General features: G+C 46.9%; 2 protein-coding genes across 2 annotated transcripts in view; one reads left to right on the top strand and one right to left on the bottom strand.

Annotated features, from left to right (window-relative positions):
- LOC310744088 (uncharacterized protein) overlaps positions 1–27,022 on the bottom strand; it is a gene marked incomplete at its 3' end in the record, with an annotated part of 165,157 nt that overhangs the window by 42,827 nt on the left and 95,308 nt on the right. The window lies entirely within an intron of this gene.
- Positions 1–27,022, top strand: part of LOC310744065 (uncharacterized protein) — a gene marked incomplete at its 3' end in the record, with an annotated part of 147,265 nt that overhangs the window by 58,851 nt on the left and 61,392 nt on the right. The gene's annotated exons all lie outside the window — the stretch shown is intronic.

Here is a 27,022-nt window from a genome sequence, read left to right as displayed (position 1 = left end):
TTTCCGCCTGGGATTCCCATGTGCCATCTGCTTTCCTTCTGCTTCTCCTGCTCTCTCCATGCAATGTGAGGCATGTAGACAGAGGTCCATCTCCAAGAACAGGAGCTTCCCTGAGCACCCATTCAGCTGATCCCAAGCACCAAGCCTTGTCACTAGTTCTCTGACTGACCCAGACCACAGTCCCTGGAAGAGATGAAGGCCTGGGTCTCCCAAAATAGTCCATATGGACCTCCTGAGGTCAGTGGGACTGTGCAGGTGATTCATGAAGATCTAGAGATGGAAATGGGGGCAACCACTTGATTTGAAAGGCAGTCCCACAAGACAACAGTATTCTATGATCATGCTGTGTTCTTAAAGATGATTGAGGATTATGAAAGTTTGCTGATGCATTACTATCATTAGACATCATACCATTTTCATTTCCTAAAAATTGGGAACATGGGTAGGACATGGGAGAATGTAGGAGATGTTGAAATAAGAGAATGTGCTAATGGCGGTTGATGTATCCTTTCCCCCCCCTGTGTTCTCTTTCTTAAAACCCAAACAGGCTTTCTGTCCACTCTGAAAAAGGTGATGGAGAAGACAGAATTGCAGGGGACAGGGCACCTTTCGTTTCATTAGGAATAGCCATTAAAATGTGTGAAATGTGGAATATGCTTCACTGAATGAGCACACATAGTTCACATCAACGAACACAAAAAAGAAAGAACCCCAAAAAACACAAAAAAGAAAGAAGGTATGTGATGCGGAAAGAGCTTCTCTTTCAATGCAAAACTTAGAACACACCAGCAGACTCACACAGAGAGAAAATGTTTTAAGTGCAGGGAGTGTGGGAAGAACTTCAGTCAGAGTGGAAACCTTAGAAATCATCAACAGACTCACACAGGGGAGAAACCATTTAAATGCATGAAGTGTGGAAAGAGCTTCAGTCAGAGTGGACACCTTAGACAACATCAACGGACTCATACAGGGGAGAAACCATTTAAATGTATGGATTGTGGGGACTTCCGGGTTAGCGCCATCAGCTAATGGCGGATTCCCTCCGAGCTCTGGAGGGAATCGGCTCCACAGGATTAGGGTCTTACCGCTGCGGCGACGTGGGGACCCTTAAAAATCACAGGCGGTGAAACCTGTGAACCTGGTGACTCGGTGGGCACCATTTGCGCCCCCCAACCTGCGAAGGAGCCTTTTTAAAGGCTTCGGAACGGGGGACGGGGTGAGCGGCGCGGTGCTGAGAGTCGACTGCTTCTCCTGCGGAGTGAAGCTGCGCTGCCATGGCTGGAGAGCGCTGACTTCTTCTTGTGATTTGGACTTTAAAATAACAACCCGTGAGTACTACGGAAATTGGATTTCTAAGGAAATTTTTCTTTTGTGAATTAGGCACGATCGGGGAAGGCGTAAACAGGAAGTCCATCTCCGCGTCTTGTAAACAATCTTAAGCAAGGACCTGCTAACTAAGGTCGAGAGAATTCTTTCTTTTATTATTGGGTAAAAGACATTAATTTCACGATTTGGCACTAGAAGAAATTTTACTGGAGGATAAGAGCTAATTTTGGGAGCTGAAGTGCCACCCCCCCCCCCAGGACCCAGGAGTGATCTGCGAGAGAGCCTGTTGAAAAGACATTGAAGAGTTTGACAGCTGTCAAATTAGCTGTCAAGACGGAAAAAGAGAACTTTGTTTCTGCTGCTTCTGCTGGCTATATTTGTTATAATTTGACTATACCTTGTTGAAAATAAGGAAGAACTGATACAAACTAATTTGACTTTCAGATTTGAACTGGAAGGAATACTAAGTAACCAAAATCCCTCTAGAGGGGATTTTGGGACATTACAAGAATGGCTGAAGGAGGGAAAATTCAGGCTGAATTGGACACAGTGTTTCTTCTCTTGGGAAAGTTACAAGGCCAAATTGATGTTTTGGCTATAAATGTTGCAACTCTGGACTTAACAGTAAACAAATCCATTGAATTTGATAAGGAATTGACTCAGGAAGCCCATGCAGCTGGACAAGAAGAGAAACTTGAGAGTTCTGAGAGTGTGAAGAAAGAGATATATGTTGTTCCTGAGGAAAAGGAAGGAGAAGATGTAATGTTACAGAAAATAAAGGAGGGCCAGAGGCCTGACATGATGGTTACAAAGGAAAATAAGAACTTGATGGTGAAAATTTGGTCTGAATTGGAGACTGAAGAATGGAGAGATCTCCTTATGTGGAGATCGGAAGACCCAAGGATTACAAATTTGATTAAGGTGGAAGTTGGAGCTTTGGGGACATTTGGACTTGAAAGGAGTAAGAAATAAGATTCCGGCTCCACTTTTAAGTATGGAGGTCTGGCTGGAGGAAACATGGACCCTATTGGATTAGTGCTTCTCCGAGATTTGGTGCTTAATACCAAGGACTATCAAAAAAACCGGCAGAGAGGAACTGAGAGAGAATTAAGAGCCTCGGACGTGAGATCTCCAGGCTGATAGTAGATTGATTGATGGACGTTTGTTGGGGATTGAAACTGGGAAAGGGGGGGTGGAGTTTAGGAATCCAAAGGGTTTATAATTATAATCTGTTTTGTTTTTACTTTTGTTATCTGTCTGACAATTGAGGAAATCGTTGAAGGGAATTTAGGCCGACTTTAGAAAAAAGTTTTAAGAATGAGAATTGATGTATAAATATTGATGTTTATAAGGCAAAATTGGTTTTTTAAAATGAACTAAATATAAAAAGGTTAAAAATTAGGGATAAGAACTTGTTGAACCAACAATTTGAATTGGAATACAAGAGGGGGAGGTGTGGGGAAGTCAGGGAAATATGTTATTGAAAATAAGGATTGTGAATTCTATGTGTTTTAAAACTTTTTTGTTTTTTGTTTTTTGATTTTTTAATGTATTACAAGGGAAAATTTTAATAAATATCTTTTTAAAAAAATGTATGGATTGTGGAAAGAGCTTCAGTCAGAGTGGACACCTTAGACAACATCAACGGACTCACACAGGGGAGAAACCGTTTCAGTATATGGAGTGTGAAAAGAGCTTTAGCGATAGTGGAAGCCTTAGGAACCATCAACTGACTCACACAGGGGAGAAACCATTTAAATGCATGGAGTGTGGAAAGAGCTTTAGTTTTAGTGGAAGCCTTACAACACATCAACGGACTCACACAGGGGAGAAACCATTTAAATGCATGGAGTGTGGAAAGAGCTTCAGTCAGAGTGGAGACCTTAGGAACCATCAACGGACACACACAGGAGAAACCATTTAAGGGTATGGACTGTAGAAGGAGCTTCAGTCAGAGTGGAACCCTTGATTTATGTCAACAGACTCACACAAAAGAGAAACCATATACGGTAAATATCAGGAAAGTAGATAGAAGTTCACTCTTAGTGGAAGTTCAAAATCAACAGACTCATGGACAGGAAGAATTTAAGGGTTGAAAACCCTTCAGACCATCAACAAACTCAGAGATGAGCAGCAGTTTAAATGAAAAGACTGCAAAAAGTGCTTTCTTTATAATGGAGTATTTAAGGAACAGGGACGCGGGTGGTGCTGTGGGTTAAACCACAGAGCCTAGGACTTGCCGATCAGAAGGTTGGCAGTTCGAATCCCCATAACAGGGTGAGCTCCTGTTGCTCGGTCCCTGTTCCTGCCGACCTAGCAGTTTGAAAGCATGTCAAAGTGCAAGTAGATAAATAGGGACCGCTCCGGCGGGAAGGTAAACGGCATTTCCGTGCGCTGCTCTGGTTCGCCAGAAGTGGCTTAGTCATGCTGGCCACATGACCCAGAACCTGTACGCTGGCTTCCTCGGCCAGTAAAGCGAGATGAGTGCTGCAACCCCAGAGTTGTCCTTGACTGGACCTAATGGTCAGGGGTCCCTTTACCTTTACCTTTATTTAAGGAACATCCAGGGACTCTCACATGGGAGAACTCATTTAGATGTATGGAGTGTGGGACACCTTCCTCCCAGAGTCCACTCTGATCAATAAACTCAGCCGGAAAGCATTCCGAAAAGTATGAGGTATATGTGAAGTTCTGGTGTTTATATGTAAAACTGTATAATAATGAAATAATGAAGGCAACATCTCACAATGGTGAGTATAATTTTAGATGAAAGTACCTTTGGTTTTTGCACCAAACTCTGTCATCCCCCCCCCCCCACCGCATGATCTCCAAGCCCTGCTTCTTCACCAGAACTTCATCGCTGCCTCCTGCCCTGCGCGTTCTGAAGAAAACTTGAAATACTGAAATTGAATGGGAGATTTTCCCCCAAGCCTAATTTCAAGAGGGGGAAGGAGGGCTGTAGGTACCAGGGAAATCTCCTGGGGGGCATCTTCACTCATGAACCCCATGGGGCAACCCCAGAGCTCCTGCTTATTCTAGGGTTTGGGAAAGAGTATTTTTCCATAGTCCCAGAAGTTTTGATTCAATCATGCTACTCAGGAGTTTTCCTACCAGAGGACCACAGTGCTGTTGTTGCTGTTGTTGTCATGGACTGGCTGGTGGGGGGGAGGGGGAGGCATGAGCTGGGGGACCAACAAGGGAAAAAGGCTCAGATCCTGTTGACTGGTGGTGGGATGGCAATGAGCAGAAAGAGGGAGAAAAGTGAGCAGACCGGAAGGGGAGGTGTTGCAAGCTGAGGAGGAAACAGGGTTTGGTGAGCGGGAGGAGTCTGGGGCAGAGAGGAGTTCAGGCTCAGAGGGAGGAGAGGAGGGGGCCAGGAGACCCAGAGGAGGCCGGCTGCTGAAGCATCCAGGGAGACCCCCCCCTCCTGCTGCGACCAGCACATGCCTTTGAGTCTGGCAGTTAGAACTCTTAGAATGTGGGGATCCCATTTTTCAACCAAAGCCATAACCAAAACCAAAACCCGCCAGCCTTTTCCCAGCTCTTTCCTGACCTGAGAGTCGTTCATCTTCTTTACGAAGGACTCTACAAAGTCCTTCTCCCTCCCTTTATTTACCATGGGGTCCCAGCAACCTTTTCTGTCTCTTACATGCTATGGAAAAGAGCCCCTTTCCATTGGACGCCTGGCAGCCCAGTGCCAAATCCGGCTGATCCAGAGAGAACGGAAAGGAACTGTAAACGCCCTTGCGCTGTGACGCGCACCAGTCACTTCCTTCCGGATCTTGGTGCTGCCGGTGCAGCATTTATGAGAAAAAGAGAAATTGGAAACCGAGCCCAAGTCCCTTGCTATCCAAACTGGCCACTTGGGCCGGCCTTGGGGCGTCTTTGTTGGGAAAAAGGAAAAGTTTCAGATCTCAGGTTCCCCAACAGGGAATGAGAGCTTTGATTGGCGTTCTCCTCTTGCAGTTAATTGCCTCTCTAATTGCAGAACCCCAAGTCAAATATACCCTTGTGGACATCACCAAGAGAATCCATATACTCATGTTAGAATAGTTACAACTACCAAAACTAACGGGAAGAGATAGAGGAGTATTGCACCGGAAAATATTTGGAGAATGAAGAATATTTGAGGATTATATAAGATCATATTGTACCAACCACACCGTATTAGCAGAACTTGAGTGATACTTGAAAACACAACAAATACTGTTTGTGGAGTAGACGGGAACAATATTAAAGAATATAAAACTGTGCGGGGGAAACAACGGCAGTATAAACAGTACAATGAGAATGATTGGAAGACTCGTTTTGTCAGAAGTCTTTTTTATTTAATTAGGAAGATTAAGTTTTTTTATGCGCATAAATCTGCTTTTTCTTCTTTTTCTTCTGTATTTTCTTCTTTCCTTTTTTCTTAATTGTTTTTTTATTTTCTTTTTTGCAGTATGAGATTCCAAATTCTTTGTATATGTGTGTAATTTAAATCAATAAAGATTATTTTAAAAAATAAATCAATTTGAGGCCGGCCTGATCAAGCGTTGCTTCCTCTGGTTAGCCCCGCTGGAACTCCAGTTCTTTCCAGACCCTGGGGTCACTAGAGGACTGGTGGCTCCTCCTGGCAAATGGCCTGGTGCGCGCTGGATCATCAGTCCTTCCTTGCCCCCCTTGAATCGGGGCAACCGAAGGTCCCATCTGGGGTGCCATCTGTTGTAAACAAAAGCTGCCCTTCTTCCCTTATGGGGGACACAAGAGCCCTTTATAGAGTCCCTTGTAGGTTCTCCATCGGTAAGAGAAAACAACAGACACTAACCAGAGAATACTGAGAAGCAAAGTAGCTAGTAAGCCTGATCTCTATTGATCTGTTGCAACAGGGTGCTCCCCTGAGAGGGACCCTGAACCAAGGCGTGCCAGCCCTTATATAGACATTTAAAATTCCCTGACCTGGAGCTCCAGACCACCCCTCCATACATCACAGAAGGGGTGTAACCCCCGACCACTCCCCACAAACATCATACCTACATCACAGAAAAGGCGGTCTACAACAGAAATGTGAATGTTGTCATTTTTCCTGTCTGCCAGGTTATCTGATAATGGCTTATCTGATTCCCTTTCCTGGTAGTCTGGCCATTCCTTTGAGATGGTGATTTCCCAATTCCTGAGACAATGGGAAGGTTCCCTCACCCCGTCCCTCCTTGCAGAGAAAACATTTGGTCAGTTTGGGAGTCAAAATGGTTTCAGGACTGTCTTCCTGAGCTGCTCCAGACATGTGGTCGACATATCTATATATGTGCTTGCTTGGTACATTTATGAACATTTATTATATATATATATATATATATATATATATATAAGCTTAAATTTTTTATTACATGATTCATCCAGTCCAGCCTTTTGCATGATGAATTCTGCATTTTCGTTAAATAAGCAGGGAGACAAAATACAGCCTTGTCGTTTCCCAGTTTTGAACTAATCAGTTGTTCCATATCCAGTTCTAACTGTAGCTTCTTCTCCCACAAAGAGATTTCTCAGGAGACAGATGAGGTGATCAGGCACTCCCATTTCTTTAGGAACTTGCCATAGTTTGCTGTGGTCGACACAGTCAAAGGCTTTTGCATAGTCAATGAAGCAGAAGTAGATGTCTTCTGGAACTCTCTAGCTTTCTCCATAATCCAGTGCATGTTTGCAATTTGGTCTCTGGTTCCTCTGCCTCTTCTAAATCCAGCTTGCACTTCTGGGAGTTCTCGGTCCACATACTGCTTAAGCCTTCCTTGTAGAATTTTAAGCGTAACCTTTCTAGCGTGTGAAATGAGCGCAATTGTGCAGTAGTTGGAGCATTCTTTGGCACTGCCCTTCTTTGGGATTGGGATTCATGTGTTGCAGGACCCCGCCCCCAAATCATTCAATTTGTACAAAAACGACGCCACACACACGAGACATACGCAATGCTTCTGTTATAAATTCATAGAAAATCAGCCATACATCGGATCTGCACAGTTCCACTTTTATTTTACACCACGAGGGAAGACTATCAAAGGGGGGAGACTTGACACAAGGCAGCCATAACTCCCCCAAGCGTACAAACACGTCCGCAACGTCCGCAGATTTCTCCCTTGACACATGGAATCCGCTTCTGGCTACAATTGTATCGGCTGCTTTTCTGAGCCTCTTGGCTGTTGTGCATGGACCGGGCCTGTGTCCACGGTCCTTGTCCTGGCCTGAGTCAGAGGCTGGGGTGGGGAGCTGGGATTTGGGGGGAGTCGTTTAGCTGCCCCCCTCCATTCCTGGTTTGAAAAGCAGCAATACCTAAAACACGGAGAGATCTAAGCTCGTGGGGTGGGGGGCGGGAGGGTGTTGCAATGCAAACCTTGTAGGCGGGACGGGACCCACTTTGCAGCTGGATCTCCGGGATCAGCCCCTCCCCGCTCTCCAATCCACTAAAGGAAGGGGGGAAACCTTCCTCTTCTCCCCCCCCCCACTCAAACGTTCCCTCCCTGCACATCCTCCTCTCACCCCGCCCCCACCATCCCAAATCCCTCCCCCAATACATTGCTCCTCCTCCAATCCGGCTCTCCTGTTCCAGGAATGGGGGGGGGTGAGCCCCCTCCCTAACTGCCTGCTTCTCCCGGAAGTGGAGCTTCCACTCCGGATTGCTGCTCTGACCCGTAGCTCTAGGGGCGCGCGCGTTCTCAAAGGGGAGGAGGGGTGACAGGTAAATCCTCCCCCCCCACGTGGATGTTGCAGGAAAGGAAAGGAGGATCGGGAGCGAGCACAAAGAGGTAAAGGGGTCGGAGGGAGAAAAGGACCCAGAGACGCCCTCCAGCTCCCCAAAGCGCCTTCCGTGGGGCCTGGATCCCTGCACGCGTGCTGCGAAGGGGGCTTTCCTCGCAGGGGCGGAGGTGGGGCGCCCACCCATGAGGACTCCCTGGCCCCGTTTCCCCCGCGCAGGCATCCCTGGGGCGCGGAGAGGAGCGGGCCAGGTAAGGGTTAAGGGGTGCGGGAGGCGCCTGGCTAGAGACCCCCCTGTCCCTCCACGGCTCGTCTTGGGGGGGCCCTCCGGACGGAGAGATGGGTTGCGCCTGGCGAGGGTTGAGCCGGGCCAAGGGGGCGTCTGGGTTCAGGCGAGACTCCGGGAGAAAGAGAGGGGGTCATGGAAGTGGGCGGAGAAGGGAAGAGGCACCCCCGGGTCAGGGAAACGCAGCAATGGGGGGGGGGGAGAGGAAGACCAGTCTTTGGGGAGACATCTCCATCATGACGCCCACGATGAATCTCCAGATGGGCCGCCTTGGCTTCTCCCTCCCACCCAGGGATGGGCCCCCCCTCAAGGCAACCAGAGAAGGATCCCTAGAAAGTGGGGGGGTCCAGTCCCCCCACCCTTCCTTCCTACAAGCTCCATCCTCTTCCCACCCCATAATCCCCTGCCCTGTCCAGACACAGCACTTCTGCCCAGTCCAGCCATTGGTCCCCTGGAGAGGAGAGGAAATCCGAGAGGAAGAGGGGAGGGGGGAGGCCTTCTCAGAAGCGGCTCTTGGTTTCCGCAATCCCACCCAGGAAGCAGCCAGAAACCTTTTCCTCTCTCTCAGGCTTCCATCTTTATTGTCTTTTCCACTGAGGATGAGGATAATGTACACCTGTCATCAGAAACAGGGGTGCAGAGTCCATGGAATGGCTCTCAGGGCTGATAGAGAAGTTGCACCTCGAAAACATTTCTGTTCCTCTTATTCTTTGAAGGCAGTGTGACTGACAAGCTGAGATACAATCCTTCAGCATCCGATGACAGCGACTGCATGAATCTTCCCAGTCAAAGGAGCCATTTTCAAGATAGACAGTGCCTGGGGCTGGAGGCTCTACACACAGGATGTGCCTGTGCAGGCCAAAGACTGCCAGTATTAGCACAGGTGAGGTGTGTGACCTCCCCAAATTTACAGAATGTATGTGAATGAGCGTTCGTGGGTGGGATTATAGTTTATGGCAACCCTGTGATTTTCTCCACCCATAACATTTCTTGAGCTAATATTGCAGTACAAATTCCAAAATAACTACAAAAAAAATCACAAAAGAATAATAATTGTAGTATTTATACCCTGCCCATCTGGTTGGGTTTCCCCAGCCACTCTGGGCAGCTTCCAGTACATATAAAAGACAGGAAAACATCAAACATTATAAACCTCCTGACACAGGGCTGCCTTCAGCTGTCTTCTAAATGTCAGATAGTTGTTCATTTCCTTGACCTCTGAAGGGATGGCATTCCACAGGGCGGGCGCCACCACCAAGAAGGCCCTCTGCCTGGTTCCCTGTACCCTCACTTATCACAGAGAGGGGACCAGCAGGAGGACCTCAGAGGAGGACCTCAGTGTTCAGAGTGAAGGATGGGGGTGGAGACGCTCCTTCAGGTCTACAGGGCCAAGGCGGTTGAGGGCTTTAGGTCACAGATCTTGCTCCTCCATAATGATCTCCAAGTCCGACATATAGTTAGCAGAATAGGAAAAAACACTCAGAGGCAGCAAAAAATCCATTCAGCAGATAAATTTAGTACAGAAGGCAAAGAAGCATGACTATCCAAAAACTGAATTTACAGTAAAACCCTAACACAGCATAGCAAAACAGCACTCAAGTAAGAAAGACACAAGCAGAGTAGAGAATAGCAAAATAGGAAGTGGGACCAGGCGCCTTTCAATACTGTGATTTATAAACAATTCAGTGTCAGAGTAACCTTGGGACTGGATAACAAGCCTGGCTCACTCCAGTTTAAGCCAGCTTCATCTGGTTCCCAGAAACAAGGAAGGTTCAGCATAATCTCATTACAACTGATCCCACCCCCTGCTCTCAGCAGAAAGGAAACTCCCTGATCAGGTAAAATGTTCCAGCTAGAGAAAACGCCAGCTTTGAATCACACAGAGTAAAACCACCAGAACCTTCTTGAACCAATAGACTAGGAATGATCTCTATATGTCAGATCAATACTTTTCTTGCCTGAAAGATGCAACCATGACAATTTAAAGATCAGCACAAACAGTTTGAATTGTGCTCCAAAATGCACTGAGAGCGAGTGAAGATCCTTTAGGACAGTGTTACAAGGTTGAACTTTCCATTAAGTACAGTTATCCCTTTGCCTTGAATATCCAGCTTTGTCAGTGCCAGATTAGGATAGTCCTGCGTCAGAAGACAGGCACGAGATCAGGCAGCACATCATTATTATAAGGAACAGGGGGTGGGTGTTTCCGTCTGGGATTCCCATTTGCCAGCTGCTTTCCTCCTGCTTCTGCTCTCTCCATGCAATGTGAGGCATGTAGACAGAGGTCCATCTCCCAGAACAGGAGCTTCCCTGAGCACCCATTCAGCTGACCCCAAGCACCAAGCCTTGTCACTAGTTCTCTGACCCAGACCACAGTCCCTGGAAAAGATGTAGACCTGGGTCTCCCAAAATGGTCCACTTGGACCTCTTGAGGCCATTGGGACTGTGAAGGTGACTCATGAAGATCTAGAGGTGGAAACAGGGCTGGATGGAGGATTATAATAATATAATCATAATAATTTATTATTTATATCCCGCCCACCTGGCTGAGTTTCCCCAGCCACTCTGGGCGGCTTCCAATAAAATGTTTAAAACAGTACAGCGTTAAATATTAAAAACCTTCCTGAACAGGGCTGCCTTCAGATGTCTTTTAAAGATAAGATAGCTGCTTATTTCCTTCACATCTGAAGGGAGGGTGTTCCACAGGGTGGGCGCCACTCCCGAGAAGGCCCTCTGTCTGGTTCCCTGTAACTTCATTTCTCACAATGAGGGAACCGCCAGAAGGCCCTCGGAGCTGGACCTCAGTGTCTTTATGATGCAGAGGATGGGGAATGTCCAAAGGAACGATGGACCAGAGAAAGAGAGGGCCTGCATGGACAGAGAGCAGCTGCCTTTCCTGTGAGGAAACAATTGATTTGAAAAGGCTGTATTCCAAGATCATGCTGTGCTATTAATGATGTTTGAGGATTATGAAAGGTTGCTGCGGCATTACTATCATTTGATGACATTGCTTTTTCATTTGCTGTGCGTATGAGGGGTGGGGCGGGTGTTTCGTTGGGTGCGGGAATTTGTTTAATTTAATTTAATTATGGTGTGTTTGTAACATTCTCTTTTGTTTGTTTTATTGTTTTGTTAGTTTGTTTTTTGTATAGGTTTTAATTTGATTTTAAGGGGAGGGGTCAGGGCTGCCTGGGAGTGGGTCCCAACAAACAAAATGGCTGGGGCAGGTTCCACAGGGGGGGATGTACTGGGACAACCAATCTCAGTGATCACGGGTAGGAGGAGGAGTTACGCTAAGACCAGACCACGTCATTACCGAGGAAGCGGGCTTAGTCATTGTTTGAGGACTATCCCTGCCTCCAGGTCTGGTCTTGACCGGACGGATACTGGAATCAGCAAGGGATACCCACATGACCTGAAGGTGCTGCTGTGCAATGCCAGGTCAATGATCCATAAAACCATTGTGATCCATGACTTGATCGTGGGTGGAGGACTTGACCTGGCACGTGTAACAGAGGCTTGGTTGGATGAAGCAGATGGGCCTGTCCTTGCCACTGCTTGTCCACCAGGTTTCTCTTACACACAGAAACCCAGGCCTTGTGGGCGGGGAGGGGGGGTTGCAGTGATTTTTAGGAAGTCATTAGTTTGCACCAGGCGTCCTATTGAGAAGACCCAGTTTTCTGAGTGCATGTTCTGGCAGTTGGGCAATAGGGGCAGTACAGGATTCCTTTTGGTGTACCAACCCCCCCCCCCCCCCGCTTCACCAAGGATTCCCTGCCCGAGCTGCTTCAGGTCATGGTGGATGTTCTCCTGGAGACTCCTAGTTTGGTTGTCCTAGGGGATTTTAACATCCATGCCAACACGACCTTACAAGGGGCCACTCGGGACTTCGTGGAAAGCATGGCCTCCATGGGGCTGTCCCTGAATAAGTCTGGCCCAACCCATAGCCGCGGACTTGCCTTGGACCTGGTGTTTACCTCTATGGATGTTCGTGATCTGACACTAAGTAAAAGCAAAAGAAAGAAGTGCCGTGGTCAGATCACTTGCTGGTGCAACTGGACTTCTCCGCGACCCTTCCCCTCTGCAGGGAGGTGGGACAGATTTGGATGGTCTGCTCCCACCACATAATGGATCCAAATGGTTTCCAGAGAGTGGTAGGGGATGCTTTATCCCATGTTGATGGCCTTTCAGCTGATTCCCTGGTGGACCGCTGGAATGTGGAGTTAACCAGGGCTATTGACTGGCTCCGAAGCACCCTCTCTGGTTGCATGGAGCCCGAACAGCCCCGTGGTTTTCCACGGATCTGAGGGCAATGGAACAATCGTTGAGACGGCTAGAGCACCAGTGGCAGATGACCCATTCTTTAGCTGACCAGACATGGGTTAGAGCTGAATGTTGAGCCTACCAAGTGGCGGTAGTGACGGCGAAAACTACTTTCTTCACCGCCTCTATTGCATCTTCAGAAAACAGCAGCAGGAGACTTTTTCAGGTGGTTCGCAATTTAGCAGAACCACCTGCTCCATCAGGGCTCAGTGCGGCCCACATGATCTCCTGCAATGATTTTGCAAAGTTTTTTACAGATAAAGTCGCTCAGATTCACTCAGGTCGCTCAAGTCGCTCAGGTAGACTCCACCGTGGCATCAGGGCTGGGGCGGGAGAGTGCTAGAGTCTGTCTAGTCAAGTTGTGTGGGATCAATTCCAACCTGTTACCCCCGAGGATGTGGACAGACTGCTTGGACGAGTGAAACCAACCACTTGTCTCCTTGATCCTTGCCCATCCTGGCTGATAAAAGCTAGCCAGGAAGGGCTGGGCGATGGGCTTCGTGGCGTGGTGAATGCTTCCCTCCATGAGGGAGCCTTCCCAGACCCGCTGAAAAAGGCAGTTATTAAACCGCTTCTTAAAAAACCATTTTTAGATGCGGCCACGATGCCCAACTATCGCCCAGTCTCAAATCTTCCATTCTTGGGCAAGGTGATTGAGCGAGTAGTTGCTGAACAACTCCAGGCACGCCTGGAAGAAGCGGACCATTTGGATCCCTTCCAGTTGGGATTCAGGCCTCATCATGGGACTGAAACTGCCTTGGTCGCACTGGTTGATGATCTCTGGTGGGCTAGGGACAAAGGTTTCCTAGTTCTGCTGGATCTCTCAGCAGCGTTTGATACCATTGAGCATAACATCCTTCTGGACCGTCTTGAGGGGCTGGGAGCTGGGGGCACTGCCATACAGTGGTTCCGCTCCTTTCTCCTAGGCCTTGTCCAGAAAATGGTGTTGGGGGATGAGTGTTCAGACCCCTGGGCTCTCACTTGTGGGGTGCCTCAGGGTTCTGTACGCTCCCCCATGCTTTTCAACATCTACATGAAGTCGCTGTGAGAGATTATCAGGGGGTTCGGGCTGGGTGTTCATCCATATACGGATGATACCCAGCTCTACCTCTCTTTCAAATCAGAACCAGTGAAGGCAGTGAAGGTCCTGTGTGAGTGTCTGGAGGCGGTTGGAGGATGGATGGTGGCTAACAGATTGAGGTTGAATCCTGAAAAGATAGAAGTACTGCTTTTGGGGGACAGGAGGCGGGCAGGTGTGGAGGATTCCCTGGTCCTGAATGGGGTAACTGTGCCCCTGAAGGACCAGGTGCGCAGCCTGGGAGTCATTTTGGACTCACAGCTGTCCATGGAGGCGCAGGTCAATTCTGTGTCCAGGACAGCTGTCTACCAGCTCTATCTGGTACGCAGGCTGAGACCCTATCTGCCTGTGGACTGTCTTGCCAGAGTGGTGCATGCTCTTTTTCTCTCCCGCTTGGACTTCAATGCACTATACGTGGGGCTACCTTTGAAGGTGACCCAGAAACTACAACTAATCCACAATGCAGCAGCTAGACTGGGGACTGGGAGCGGCCACCGAGACCACATAACACCGGTCTTGAAAGACCTACATTGGCTCCCAGTACGTTTCCGAGCACAATTCAAAGTGTTGGTGCTGACCTTTAATGCAATAAACAGCCTCTGTCCAGTATATCTGAAAGAGCATTTCCACCCCATCGTTCTGCCTGGACACTGAGGTCCAGCACCGAGGGCCTTCTGGCGGTTCCTCACTGCGAGAAGCAAAGTTACAGGGAACCAGGCAGAGGGCCTTCTCGGTAGTGGCACCCTCCCTGTGGAACGCCCTCCCACCAGATGTCAAAGAGATAAACAACTACCAGACTTTTAGAAGACATCTGAAGGCAGCCCTTTTTAGGGAAGCTTTTAATGTTTGATGTATTACAGTATTTTAATGTTTTTCTGGAAGCTGCCCAGAGTGGCTGGGGAAGCCCAGACAGATGGGCAGGGTATAAATAATAAATTATTATCATTATTATTATTATTATTTCATAAAAATTGGGAATATGGGTAGGAAGCGGGGGAATGTAGGAGATATATGAAATAAGAGAAGGGGCAAATGGTGTTTGATTTGTTCTTTTCCCTTTGTTCTCTTCCTTGGAATCCAAAAAGGACTTCCTCTCTGCCCACTCTGAAGAAGGTGTTACAGAAGAACATCAGAATTCCAGGGGACAGGGAACCTTTCATTTCATTAGGAATAGACATTGAAATATGCGAAATGTGGAATATGCTTCACTGAATGAGCACACATAGCTCACATCAACTAACTCACAGGAGAGAAACCTTTTAAAGATTTGAAGTGTGGAAAGAGTTTCACTGATAGTGAAAAACCTAGAATACATCAGCGGACTCCCATGGGTAAGAAAGGATTCAAATGCAGGGAGTGTGGGAAGAGCTTCAGTCAGAATGGAAACCTCAAATTACACCAAAAGACTCACACAGGGGAGAAACCATATGAATGTATGGACTGTGGGAAGAACTTAAATCAGAGGGCACACCTTAAGTTACATGCACAGACACACAAAGAGGAGAAACCTTTTAAATGTATGGAGTGTGGAAAGAGTTTCCGTCGAAGAGATACACTTAGAATACATCAACAAACTCACACAGGGGAGAAACCATTTAAATGTGTGGAGTGTGGAAAGAGCTTCAGTTCCAATACAACCCTTAGATCACATCAACGGACTCACACAGGGGAGAAACCATATGAATGTATGGAGTGTGGGAAGAGCTTCAGTTATGATGCAGGCCTTAGATCACATCAAAGGACTCACACAGGGGAGAAACCATATGAATGTATGGAGTGTGGAAAGACCTTCAGTCGGATTGGAAACCTTAGAATACATCAACGTACACATACAGGGAAGAAACCGTTTAAATGCACGGAGTGTGGAAAGAGCTTTAGTGATAGTGGAACCCTTAGAATACATCAACGGACGCATACAGGGGAGAAACCATTTAAATGCATGGCTTGTGGAAAGAGCTTTAGTGATAGTGGAAGCCTTAGAAAACATCAACATATTCACACAGGAGAGAAGCCATTTAAATGTATGGAGTGTGGAAAGAGCTTCAGTTTCAGTTCAAACCTTAGACAACATCAACTGACTCACACAGGGGAGAAACTATTTAAATGCATGGAGTGTGGAAAGAGCTTTAGTCAAAATGCGCACCTAACTTTACACAATCAAACTCACACAGGTGAGAAACCATTTAGATGTATGGAGTGTGGAAAGAGCTTCATTCAGATTGGAAACCTTAGAATACATCAACGGACTCATACAGGGGAGAAACCATATACATGTATGGAGTGTGGAAAGAGCTTCAGTCACGATGCAGGCCTTAGATCACATCAACGGACTCACACAGGGGAGAAACCATTTAAATGCATGGTGTGTGGAACAAGCTTTAGTTATGGTGGAAGCCTTAGATCACATCAACGGACTCACACCGGAGAGAAACCATTTAAATGTATGGAGTGTGGAAAGAGCTTTAGTTACGATGCAAGCCTTAGACAACATCAACGGACTCACACAGGAGAGAAACCATTTAAATGTATGGCATGTGGAAAGAGCTTCAGTTTCAATTCAAACCTTAGACAACATCAACTGACTCACACAGGGGAGAAACCATTTAAATGCATGGAGTGTGGAAAGAGTTTTAGTGATAGTGGAAGCCTTAGAACACATCAACGAACTCACACAGGTGAGAAACCATTTAAATGTATGGAGTGTGGAAAGAGCTTCATTCAGATTGGAAACCTTAGAATACATCAACGGACTCATACAGGGGAGAAACCATTTAAATGTATGGAGTGCGGAAAGAGCTTCATTCGGATTGGACACCTTAAAATACATCAACGGACTCATACAGGTCAGAAACCATATAAATGTACTGAGTGTGGAAAGAACTTCAGTCAGAGTGCACACCTTAGACAACATCAACGGACTCACACAGGAGAGAAACCTTTTAAATGTATGGAGTGTGGAAAGAGCTTCAGTTATAGTGGAAACCTGAGAGTACATCAACAGACTCACATCGGTGAGAAACGATTTAAATGTATGGAGTGTGGAAAGAGCTTCAGTCAGAATGGAAATCTTAGAACACATCAGCAGACACACAGGACAGAAACTGTTTAAATGTATGGACTGTGGAAGGAACTTCAGTCAGAGTGGAAGCCTTGATTTATGTCAACAAACTCACACAAAAGACAAAACCATATAAATATCAGGAAAGTAGGTAGAGGTTCAGTCCTAGAGGAATCCTACATCTACAGACTCATGGACAGGAAGAACTTTAACAGTTGACACCCTACAAACCCATCAACCCTCAAAGAGGAGAAGCTGTTTAAAGGGAAAGATTGCAGAAAGTGCTTTAGTTATAATGGAGTGTTTAAGGAACATCTAAGAGCCAGTGTGGTGTAGTGGTTAAGAGTGGTTCGTAATCTGGGGAACCGTGTTTGCGTCTCCGCTCCTCCATATGCAGCTGCTGGGTGACCTTGGGCCAGTCACACTTCTTTGAATTGTCTCAGCACCACTCACCTCACAGAGGAAGGGAAAGGAGAATGTTAGCCACTTTGAGACTCCTTCGGGTAGTGATAAAGCGGGATATCAAATCCAAACTCTTCTTCTTCTTCTCAGAGTGGAGAACCCATTTAAATGTATGGAGTGAGGAACGTGTTCCTTTCAGAGTTTACTCTTCTTCACAGCAGTGAACTCAGCAGAAAATCCATCTTCAAAGTGTGTCATGTATTTGTTCTGGTGTTTATATGTAAAACTGTATAATAATGAAGGTAATGTCCCACAATAATGAGTATAATTTTAGATGTAAGGTACCTTTTAATAGTGAGGGGGAGAGGGTGAATCTGTATTTCTGGTGGTGAGTGAGGATTAGGGCTGGGCATATATTGATTTTACTTTCTTGGGCTCCATGATCACTGCAGATGGTGACAGCAGCCATGAAATTAAAAGACGCCTGCTTCTTGGGAGAAGGGCAATGACAGGCCTAGACAGCATCTTGAGAAGTAGAGACATCACCTTGCCAACAAAGGTCCGTATAGTTAAAGCCATGGTTTTCCCAGTAGTGATGTATGGAAGTGAGAGCTGGACCATAAAGAAGGCTGATCGCTGAAGAATTGATGCTTTTGAATTATGGTGCTGGAGAAGACTCTTGAGAGTCCCATGGACTGCAAGAAGATCAAACGCATCCATTCTTAATGAAATCAGCCCTGAGTGCTCACTGGAAGGACAGATCGTGAAGCTGAGGCTCCAGTACTTTGGCCACCTCATGAGAAGAGAAGACTCCCTGGAGAAGACACTGATGCTGGGAAAGATGGAGGGCACAAGGAGAAGGGGGCGACAGAGGATGAGATGGTTGGATAGTGTTCTCGAAGCCACAAACATGAGTCTGACCAAACTGCGGGAGGTAGTGGAGGACAGAGGTGCCTGGCGTGCTCTGGTCCATGGGGTCACGAAGAGTCGGACACGACTAAACGACTAAACAACAACAACAACATATATTGATCTCATCCTATACCGGTTTCTAGACTACATTGTGATAACCTTTGGAAAACAATGGATATGGCAATACACCACGAATCACAGTGATTGTTTCTGGGATGCACATTTGCCTCAAAGCAGCCGGCAGAAAGCTTTGCTTCATGAAGGGCTTCTGGCTGATCGCTCGCCATCACAGTTGGAGATCTCTTTATCGGAGGAGACCTCGGTATATCAAAGGCAGGGGAAACTGCTCCAGCGCAGCAGACCCCCGGGAAAACCTCAAATCGAGCATTTTGAGGACATGGAATCTGGCAGGTGTCAAAAGTGGGCTCCCCCCTCCCTGGAAAGTTCTGTTTTTGAGCTCCGAGAACGAGGGGGTTGGAGCTGTGACACATCGGACAAAAAGCTTCCTGTGATTATACGAAGCTGCGAGACTGTGAGGCATTAGCGGTCAATTCTTCCAACATCAAAAGCATTTAAGGACTGTATTGTGAGTACCTTTTACGTTTGAATTATATATATGGCTAACTAAAGACCTGACCCCAAGAGTCACTAAATCTGAGATTTGCCCAAGGACTTGTTCCGATCATAATGCTGTGTTGACAGAGTTAAAATTGTCTCTACAGGGTACTTTTAGATGGCAGATGAATGATGCTTTACTGAGAAATGAATTGATTGTAAATAAAGCTCAAAAGACCCTAAAGGACTATTTTGAATTGATCCTGAATCAAGACAAGAAGTTGAAGAGGCAATTGCCCAAATGAAAATAGGCAAAGCACTGGGACCTGATGGTTTAACTTCCAAGTATTATAAAATATTTAAGGATTGGCTCATACAACCATTGATGGATGTTTGTAACAAAATATTAAAGGGGGACAAAGCACCCGAGTCCTGGAAAGAGGCCTTCATCACTCTGATACCCAAACCAGATACAGATAGAGCTCAAGTAAGGAATCAGCGACCAATTTCCTTGTTGAATGTGGATTATAAAATATTTGCAAATATTTTGGCTAAAAGATTGAAGAAGGTTTTGAATAAGCACATATATAAAGATCAATCAGGTTTTTTACCTGAGAGGCATATGAAAGATAATATTAGGAATGTACTGGAAAAATTAGAGGCAAAAAAGAATCCTAAAGCAATGTTAATGTTTAGTGATGCAGAGAAAGCCTTTGATAATGTTTCTTGGAGTTTTATGAAACAGAACTTGTGTAATATGGGGATCAGTCAAAAAATTTTAAATGGTATTAATGCAATTTACTTGGAGCAGAAAGCAAAAATTATAATTAACAATGTGGTCTCAGAAGAAATTAGGATTGAGAAGGGAACCAGGCAAGGGTGCCCACTTTCCCCCCTGCTTTCTATTTCTGTCCTAGAGGTGCTGCTGAATATGATAAGGAAGGATGAGGAAGTTAAAGGCATAGTAGTGGGAACTAAACAATATAAGTTAAAAGTCTTTGCTGATGATTTGGTATTGGCTTTACAGGACCCTGAGATCAGTGCAATCAAAGCACTGAAGATAATTCAACAGTTCAGACAAGTTGCAGGTTTCAAATTGAATAAGAATAAAACCAAAGTTTTAGGGGGGGAAATAACGATACATGAAAAACTTAACTTAGAGGAACCCACAGGGCTGAAGTTTGTGAAAAAGGTGAAATATCTGGGTGTAAATATGACTGCAAAAAAATTGCATTTGTACAAAGACAACTATGAAAAGTTATGGAAAGATATCAAAAGAGATTTGGATATTTGGACAAGGTTGAAACTATCTTTGATGGGCCGAATTTCTGCGATAAAGATGAATGTATTGCCTAAGTTGTTGTTTTTGTTCCAAGTACTCCCTATCATTGATAAGTTGAATTGTTTTAAGGAATGGCAAAAGATATTATCTAAATTTATCTGGCAGGGGAAAACCCCCAGAATTAAGTTTAAATCATTAACAGATGTAAAAGAGAGAGGGGGTTTCTCCCTGCCAGATTTAAGGATTTACTTTGAAGCTGCAGCCTTTTGCTGGCTGAAACAATGGTTTTTATTGGAAGATACAGATGTTTTGGATTTAGAAGGTTTTGACAGTGTATTTGGTTGGTGTGATGGGATGTTGAGCTGCTTGTGCGTAAAGTTCCTAGTCCCTCAGTGTTTGGCTAAGTCCACAAACCACTGTCTGTGACGGAGCGCCATAACCATGGCTCCGTCAGTCGCTGGCAGAATCTGACAGTGGGCGTTTGCGGAACTTCTTCCAGCATAAAAGCTCCTTAACGGAAACGCGCCTTCTGGACTCTCGACGCGATAGTTTCCGGCGGGGAGTGGGCGTCCCTATGGGAGGTCCTGAAACCTCCCCGCTGTTGCTGCTGGAGGTGTCTCTGCGCCATATCTCCAACTCACTATCCCTTGGAACTGCCTCTCTCCCCCTGCTGGTTCCCTCCTCAGCTGACAAGTCTCTGCCAGCCTCTGTGAGCCCCTTCCTCTCCAGTTCTCCCGATGGCAGTTCCCTGACATCCACCTCCCCTCCAGGGCCCCCTTCCCCCCCTCCTTTCCCCTCCTCTGCGGGAGGCGAGGGAGCAAAACCCCTGAAAGAACCTCCCTCATCTTCCGAAGTCTCAAACATTTCCCTCCACCGGTTGCTGTTTCTGGTTTCTAAGTAGTCCTCCTCCTCGGAGTCTATTCCTTCTTCCAACCCCGACTCTGTGAACCCTTCCAGTTCCTCCTCCTCGTCAGTGGTGCCAAAGTACTCCCTCCGGAACCTCGCTACTGGCTGAGGTTTCCTGGGGAACCTTCGATGGAATGTTTCGATCAAGATCTCGTCATTGACCTCCTCTGCCGCCACCCAGGTGTTTTCTGACTCCGGTTCCCCTTCCCACGCTACCAAATACTCCACCTGATTACCCTTCCACCTGGAGTCGAGGATTTCCGCCACATGGTTGCTGTTTTCCCTTTCTTCTAAGACTGGTCCCCGTGTGGAAAACCCTTCACTTCCCCCCCTATACGGTGACAGTAATGACCTGTGGAATACTGGATGCAGTTTCATGTGGTTCGGTAACCGGAGCCTGAAAGCTACTGGGTTGACTTGTTGAATGACCTCAAAAGGTCCCAATCTTTTGGGTCTCAATTTCTTGCAACCCCCCTTGAACGGCAACCCTTGGGTTGACAGCCATACCTGATCCCCCACCCTTATGGTTTCACCTTCCCTTCTGTTCTTGTCGGCCTGCCTCTTATATTCTTCCTTGGCCCTTTCTAAGTTGAGTTGGAGTTGACGATGGATCGCTTCCATTTCTTCTACAAAATGTTCGGCTGCTGGGACGCTCCATCTCTCCCCTCCTCCCCCTGGAAATGCCCTGGGGTGGCACCCATAATTAGCCAAAAAGGGGCTCATCCCAGTGGACACATTCTCCGCATTATTGTAGGCAAACTCCGCCAGCGCCAACTTTTCGACCCAATCGTTCTCTCTGTCATTGACATAACACCTCAGGTATTGTTGGAGGATACCGTTTGCTCTTTCCGCCTGCCCATTGGTTTCAGGGTGCCGGGCAGTTGAAAAATTAACCTCTACGTGCAGCAAGCTCATGAGCTTCTTCCAGAACCTGGACGTAAATTGTTTGCCTCGGTCTGATACCACCCTCAAGGGGGCGTCATGCAGCCTGAAAATATGTTCTACAAACAATTTGGCTGTCTCTTCAGCCGTGACTGCATGTGAGCAAGCTACAAAGTGGCCCATCTTAGTTAACAGGTCTACTACGACCAGGATGGCAGTTTTCCCCTTGGATTTAGGTAGGTCAGTCATAAAATCTATCGATACTGCCTCCCATGGTCGTTCTGGTGTGGGTAACGGTTCTAATAACCCCGCCGGCGCCCTCCTTTCTCCCTTGGCTCGCTGGCATTGGTCACACCCTCTTACATACTCCCTTACATCTTCCCTCACCTTGGGCCACCAAAATTCCCTGGTAACCAACCACATGGTTTTGTGTTGCCCAAAATGCCCCGCTGTGGGGCTGTCGTGCAGCTGTTTGAGAACTCTCCCTCTCAATTCCCCTTCGGGTATATACAGTGCCCCTTTGTAATACAATGCTCCGTTTCTTTCTTCAAAACCTCCGGGGTTTTCTCCCTCCCTCCTTAGACCTTGGAGCTTATTCTGGGCGTATTCATCATTCTGCGTCTCCTCTACCAGTTCCCTTTGCCCCACCAACGCCCCCCCACACACCCAGCGGTCCTCTGGGATGATATGTCTCTCTTCGGGTGCTCCCTCCCCCTCCAAATACTCTGGTTTGCGTGAGAGAGCGTCCGCCCTGACGTTTTCTGGGCCTGGCACATAGCAAATTTCAAAATAAAATTTGGAGAACTCCTGTGCCCATCTCACTTGCCGTTGGCTGAGCACTCGTGCCGTTCTCCAGTACTCTAAATTCTTGTGGTCCGTGCATACTTGCACCTTGTGTTGTGCACCAATTAGTAAGTGTCTCCATTTCCGGAACGCTTCGTGAATGGCGAGTAGTTCTCGGTCATATACCGTGTAGTTCTTCTCGGATTTGTTTAACTTCCGCGAGAAGAAGGCACACGGTCTCCACTCCGACTTATCCTTCCCCGGCTGAAGAAGCACCGCCCCCACCGCCCGGTCTGATGCGTCCGTTTCCACTCTCATGGGTTTTTGTAAATCCACGTGCAGGAGCTGTTCTTCCGAAGCGAAGGCCCTTTTCAATTCTTCGAATGCTTGCTCCGCTTCTGCCGTCCAAACAAATTTCTTCTTGCTGCTGAGACAGTCCGTGATGGGAGCCGTTAAATGGGCAAAGTTCTTGATGAACTTCCGATAAAAGTTCCCAAACCCTAAGAATCTTTGCACATCCTTTTTCGTTTTCGGTGTCTTCCATTCCAGCACCGCCTGGACCTTGCCTGGATCCATGGCTAATCCCTTGTCTGACAAGCGGTACCCCAGGAATTCCACCTCCTTGGTGTGAAACTGACAGTTCTCCAATTTCACCCACAGCTGGTTAGCTTGCAGTTGGCTCAACACTTCCCTGACGTCCTTTACATGCTGCTCCTCATTCTCTGAATATACTAACACGTCATCTAGGAACGCCACGCAATTCTTGTAGAGCAGAGGTCCCAGGACGTGGTTCATGAACGATTGAAAACATGCTGAGCCTGCTTGTAATCCAAAGGGCATAACGAGATATTCGAAAGCCCCCAAATGGGTGAACATGGTAGTCTTCCATTCATCCCCCTTCCTTATCCGTATCAGATTGTATGCTCCCCTCAGGTCCAGTTTAGTAAAAATCTTTCCCTTCCTCACCCTGGTCAAAATGTCATCAATCCTGGGCATAGGGAAAGCCACTGGTTCCTACACGGCATTTAGGGCCCGGTAGTCCACGACCAATCTCGGTTTATCCGTGTTTTTTTTGTCCACAAAAAACACTGGGCTGCCCCCCACCGCTCTGGACTCTCTGATGAAACCTCTCTTCAGGTTTTTGTCAATAAACTCCCTCAACTCCTGCATTTCCCTGTCTGACATGGCATACAGCTTGCCCACAGGGAGCTGGGCTCCAGGGACTAGATTGATCTGGCAGTCAAAGGGTCTATGCGGTGGTAGTTTGTCTGCTTCCCTTTCACTGAAGACATTGCTCAGGTCAGCGTATTGTTTGGGCACCTTTCTTTTGTCCGTTACTTCTGTTCCTGCTAGAAAGGCCCTTGCACCTTCTGGAGCCTTGTCCTCTTTGCAGTGTTCTAGGCAATGTGCTGACCCAAAGGAGACCACTCTCTGATGCCAACCCACTAGCGGATCATGCAACGCTAGCCAGCTCATCCCCAAAATAATGGGAGCCCCTCCCAAGGTGGCCACATTGAACGCTATTCTTTCGGTGTGCCTGGCTACCCTCATTACCATTGGGACGGTCTGTAAGGTGACTTCTCCTCCCAACAGCTCTCTCCCATCGATCGTGGTCACCTGCAAGGGGTTGCTTAAAGGGATAGTCTGTATCTGGTGTTCTGCTGCAAACTCCTTGCTCATAAAATTACAGGAGCTGCCTGAGTCCAATAGCGCCCTTATCTTTAAGGGATGTCCGTTTGGCAGCTCTAGCAACACCTCTATTACTAGGGCTGGTCTCGGAGGTTCCGGCGTGGGCACTTTTACTGCTCCTTGGCCTGACTGCTGTGCCCTGATGGTGGCAGTCAGGCGCTGGCTTTTACTTGGTCCTGCCCTTCCTCCTCCTTCCCCCCAACAGCTCCTGCCATCCCTTGCCATTCCTTTCTTTGTGGACAGACCCTGGCAAAATGACCTGGCTGCTGGCAGAGATAACATTTCTTGGGGCTCTTCCTCTCCTTCTTCCGCCCTTCACTGGGATTTGAAACTGCCCCCCCGCGCGCTGTTCCAACTTCCATCGGCTCTGCAGGCGGGAAAGTTGGCTCCGGAATCTCTGGAATGCGGAAATCCCTCCAACGCTCCCCTTTCCCTTCCCGCTTCTCCAAGGCTCTAGCCTCCTGGCGTGCTCCAATGGTCAGCGCTGATTTGGTCAGCTGGTCCATAGACTCCGCCCTGGGCGCCCGGGAAAGTTCATCTTTCACAGCCGAAGAAAGTCCCTCTTCAAAAAGCATTTGAATGGGTTCCGCTGACAGATCCCACCCCAATTTGTGTATCAACATAGTGAACTCAGTCCAGTACTCACGGACAGATCGGCTCCCCTGTTTACAAGCCATCAACTGTCTGCGCACCACTCCCTGTTCAATCTCGCTGGAAAACATCAGGTCCATGGCGCGAAAAAACTTCCGTGCGTCTTTCAAGACTTCATCATGCCTTGCCATCAGGGGTCTAACCCAGTCTCTCGCCCCTCCTTCGAGATGGCTAACCACAAACCCCACTCGCGATTCCTCGTCGGGAAAGTCATCAAACTGCAGATTAAGAGCATACTGCATCTCTGTCCTAAAGGCTTGATAGTTCCTGGGATCCCCCCCAAACTTCTGCACCAATCCTGGCATATTTCTTCCTTGTGGGGGGGCCTTTGCCTTTTCTGCATCCTGAGCCCTCCTCTCATCGAGCCTCGCCGTTTGCAGCGCTAGCTGGACCTCCAACACCCGGTACCTTTCTTCCAGGCTTGGACTGGCTCCAGCTCCTCCTGCAGCTCCGGTTCCGGCTGGGTTGCTCATGATGCTTTCTCTGCACAAGCTGCTTTCAGTGACTGTCAGATTGCTGTGATGGGATGTTGAGCTGCTTGTGCGTAAAGTTCCTAGTCCCTCAGTGTTTGGCTAAGTCCACAAACCACTGTCTGTGACGGAGCGCCATAACCATGGCTCCGTCAGTCGCTGGCAGAATCTGACAGTGGGCGTTTGTGGAACTTCTTCCAGCATAAAAGCTCCTTAACGGAAACGCGCCTTCTGGACTCTCGACGCAATAGTTTCTGGCGGGGAGTGGGCGTCCCTATGGGAGGTCCTGAAACCTCCCCGCTGTTGCTGCTGGAGGTGTCTCTGCGCCATATCTCCGACTCACTATCCCTTGGAACTGCCTCTCTCCCCCTGCTGGTTCCCTCCTCAGCTGACAAGTCTCTGCCAGCCTCTGTGAGCCCCTTCCTCTCCAGTTCTCCCAATGGCAGTTCCCTGACAGTTGGCATGCATATTTATGGTATGACAAGATAAAAGCTCACAAAGGATTTAAAAATCATATAATTAGAAAATCTTTGTATGATGTTTGGATAAGATACAGGGATTTGTTAGAAAGGAAAACACCCAGATGGATATCACCATTGGAAGCTAAGACTCATAAAAGGTTGAATATGAAAGCTACGTGGTTGAAGTATTATGATCAGTTGAAAGATAAATTAGATGATTTAATCCAGTACATCCAGATAAATGAAGTGTTTAAAATAGATAAGAAAATCGGTTTTCAAACAGAGAAATCCAATCTGGAAACAGAATTATTAGATACAAAACCAAAAAATCTATATAAGATGTATAATTTATTGCTGGAATGGCATACGAGAGATGAACAAGTGAAATATGTAATGATTGAATGGGCCAGGGATGTGGGGCACAATATCATGATGGTGGACTGGGAGAAATTGTGGAAAAAAGAATTGGAAGAAACAAGATTTACCAACTATCGAAGAATGGCAGATGAAGATGATGGACTATATGGAATTTGCCAAACTGACCGGGAGACTCTGAGACCAGAGAGAAGAGATGGTGGAAGAAGATTAGAAGAAGTTTAAGGAATATTTGAAAAAATATGTTACTATTTAAATCTCAGAATAGTTCTGGAAGTGGATATAGGCTGTAGGGTTAGAAGTAGAAGATAGTGTATTTTAAAATAATATTATTTGTAAGCGATAAAATGTGAAGTTAATTTAAGTGTGATAAAAAAAGATGGTTAGAAACTATGATATATATAAACTGCTAAAGAAGAAGGAAAATGAAAATCAGATAGGTGGGACTTGGGGAAGCCCACCTAACAATGTTTAGAAAAATAAGGATAAGAGAATAATCTGTTTGTGTTGTTTGTTGTTTTGTTTGTGTTCTTTATTTGTGTTATAAAATGAATAAATTTTTTTTGAAAAAAAAGAAGAAAGCTTTGCTTCGTGAAGCCCCTGCAGATGCTGAGTTCCTGACTTCCCTCCCAGACGACAGGAAGCGAAAGACACACCTCCATTGCCCTGTGTCCTTCCACCCTCTTTCCTCCCTTGCTCCCTTCTGCTGGTTTGTGTGCCTGACTTAGATATCCTGTGTGCTGTATTTTTTTACTTCTGAAACTGGATTTGCTCTCAGGAGCAAAGTTTTGTGCCTCACTGGGGACCCAGTCAGAACTGTATGCTTTGAAAGCTCAGTAAACTATTACTGAAGAAGTCCT

The sequence above is a fragment of the Podarcis filfolensis genome (genome assembly GCF_964270895.1).
Source record: "Podarcis filfolensis genome assembly, chromosome: 10".
Classification (NCBI taxonomy): domain Eukaryota; kingdom Metazoa; phylum Chordata; class Lepidosauria; order Squamata; family Lacertidae; genus Podarcis; species Podarcis filfolensis.
The sequence above is the reverse complement of the archived record's forward strand: the minus strand, read 5'-3'. Positions and strand labels throughout refer to the sequence as shown.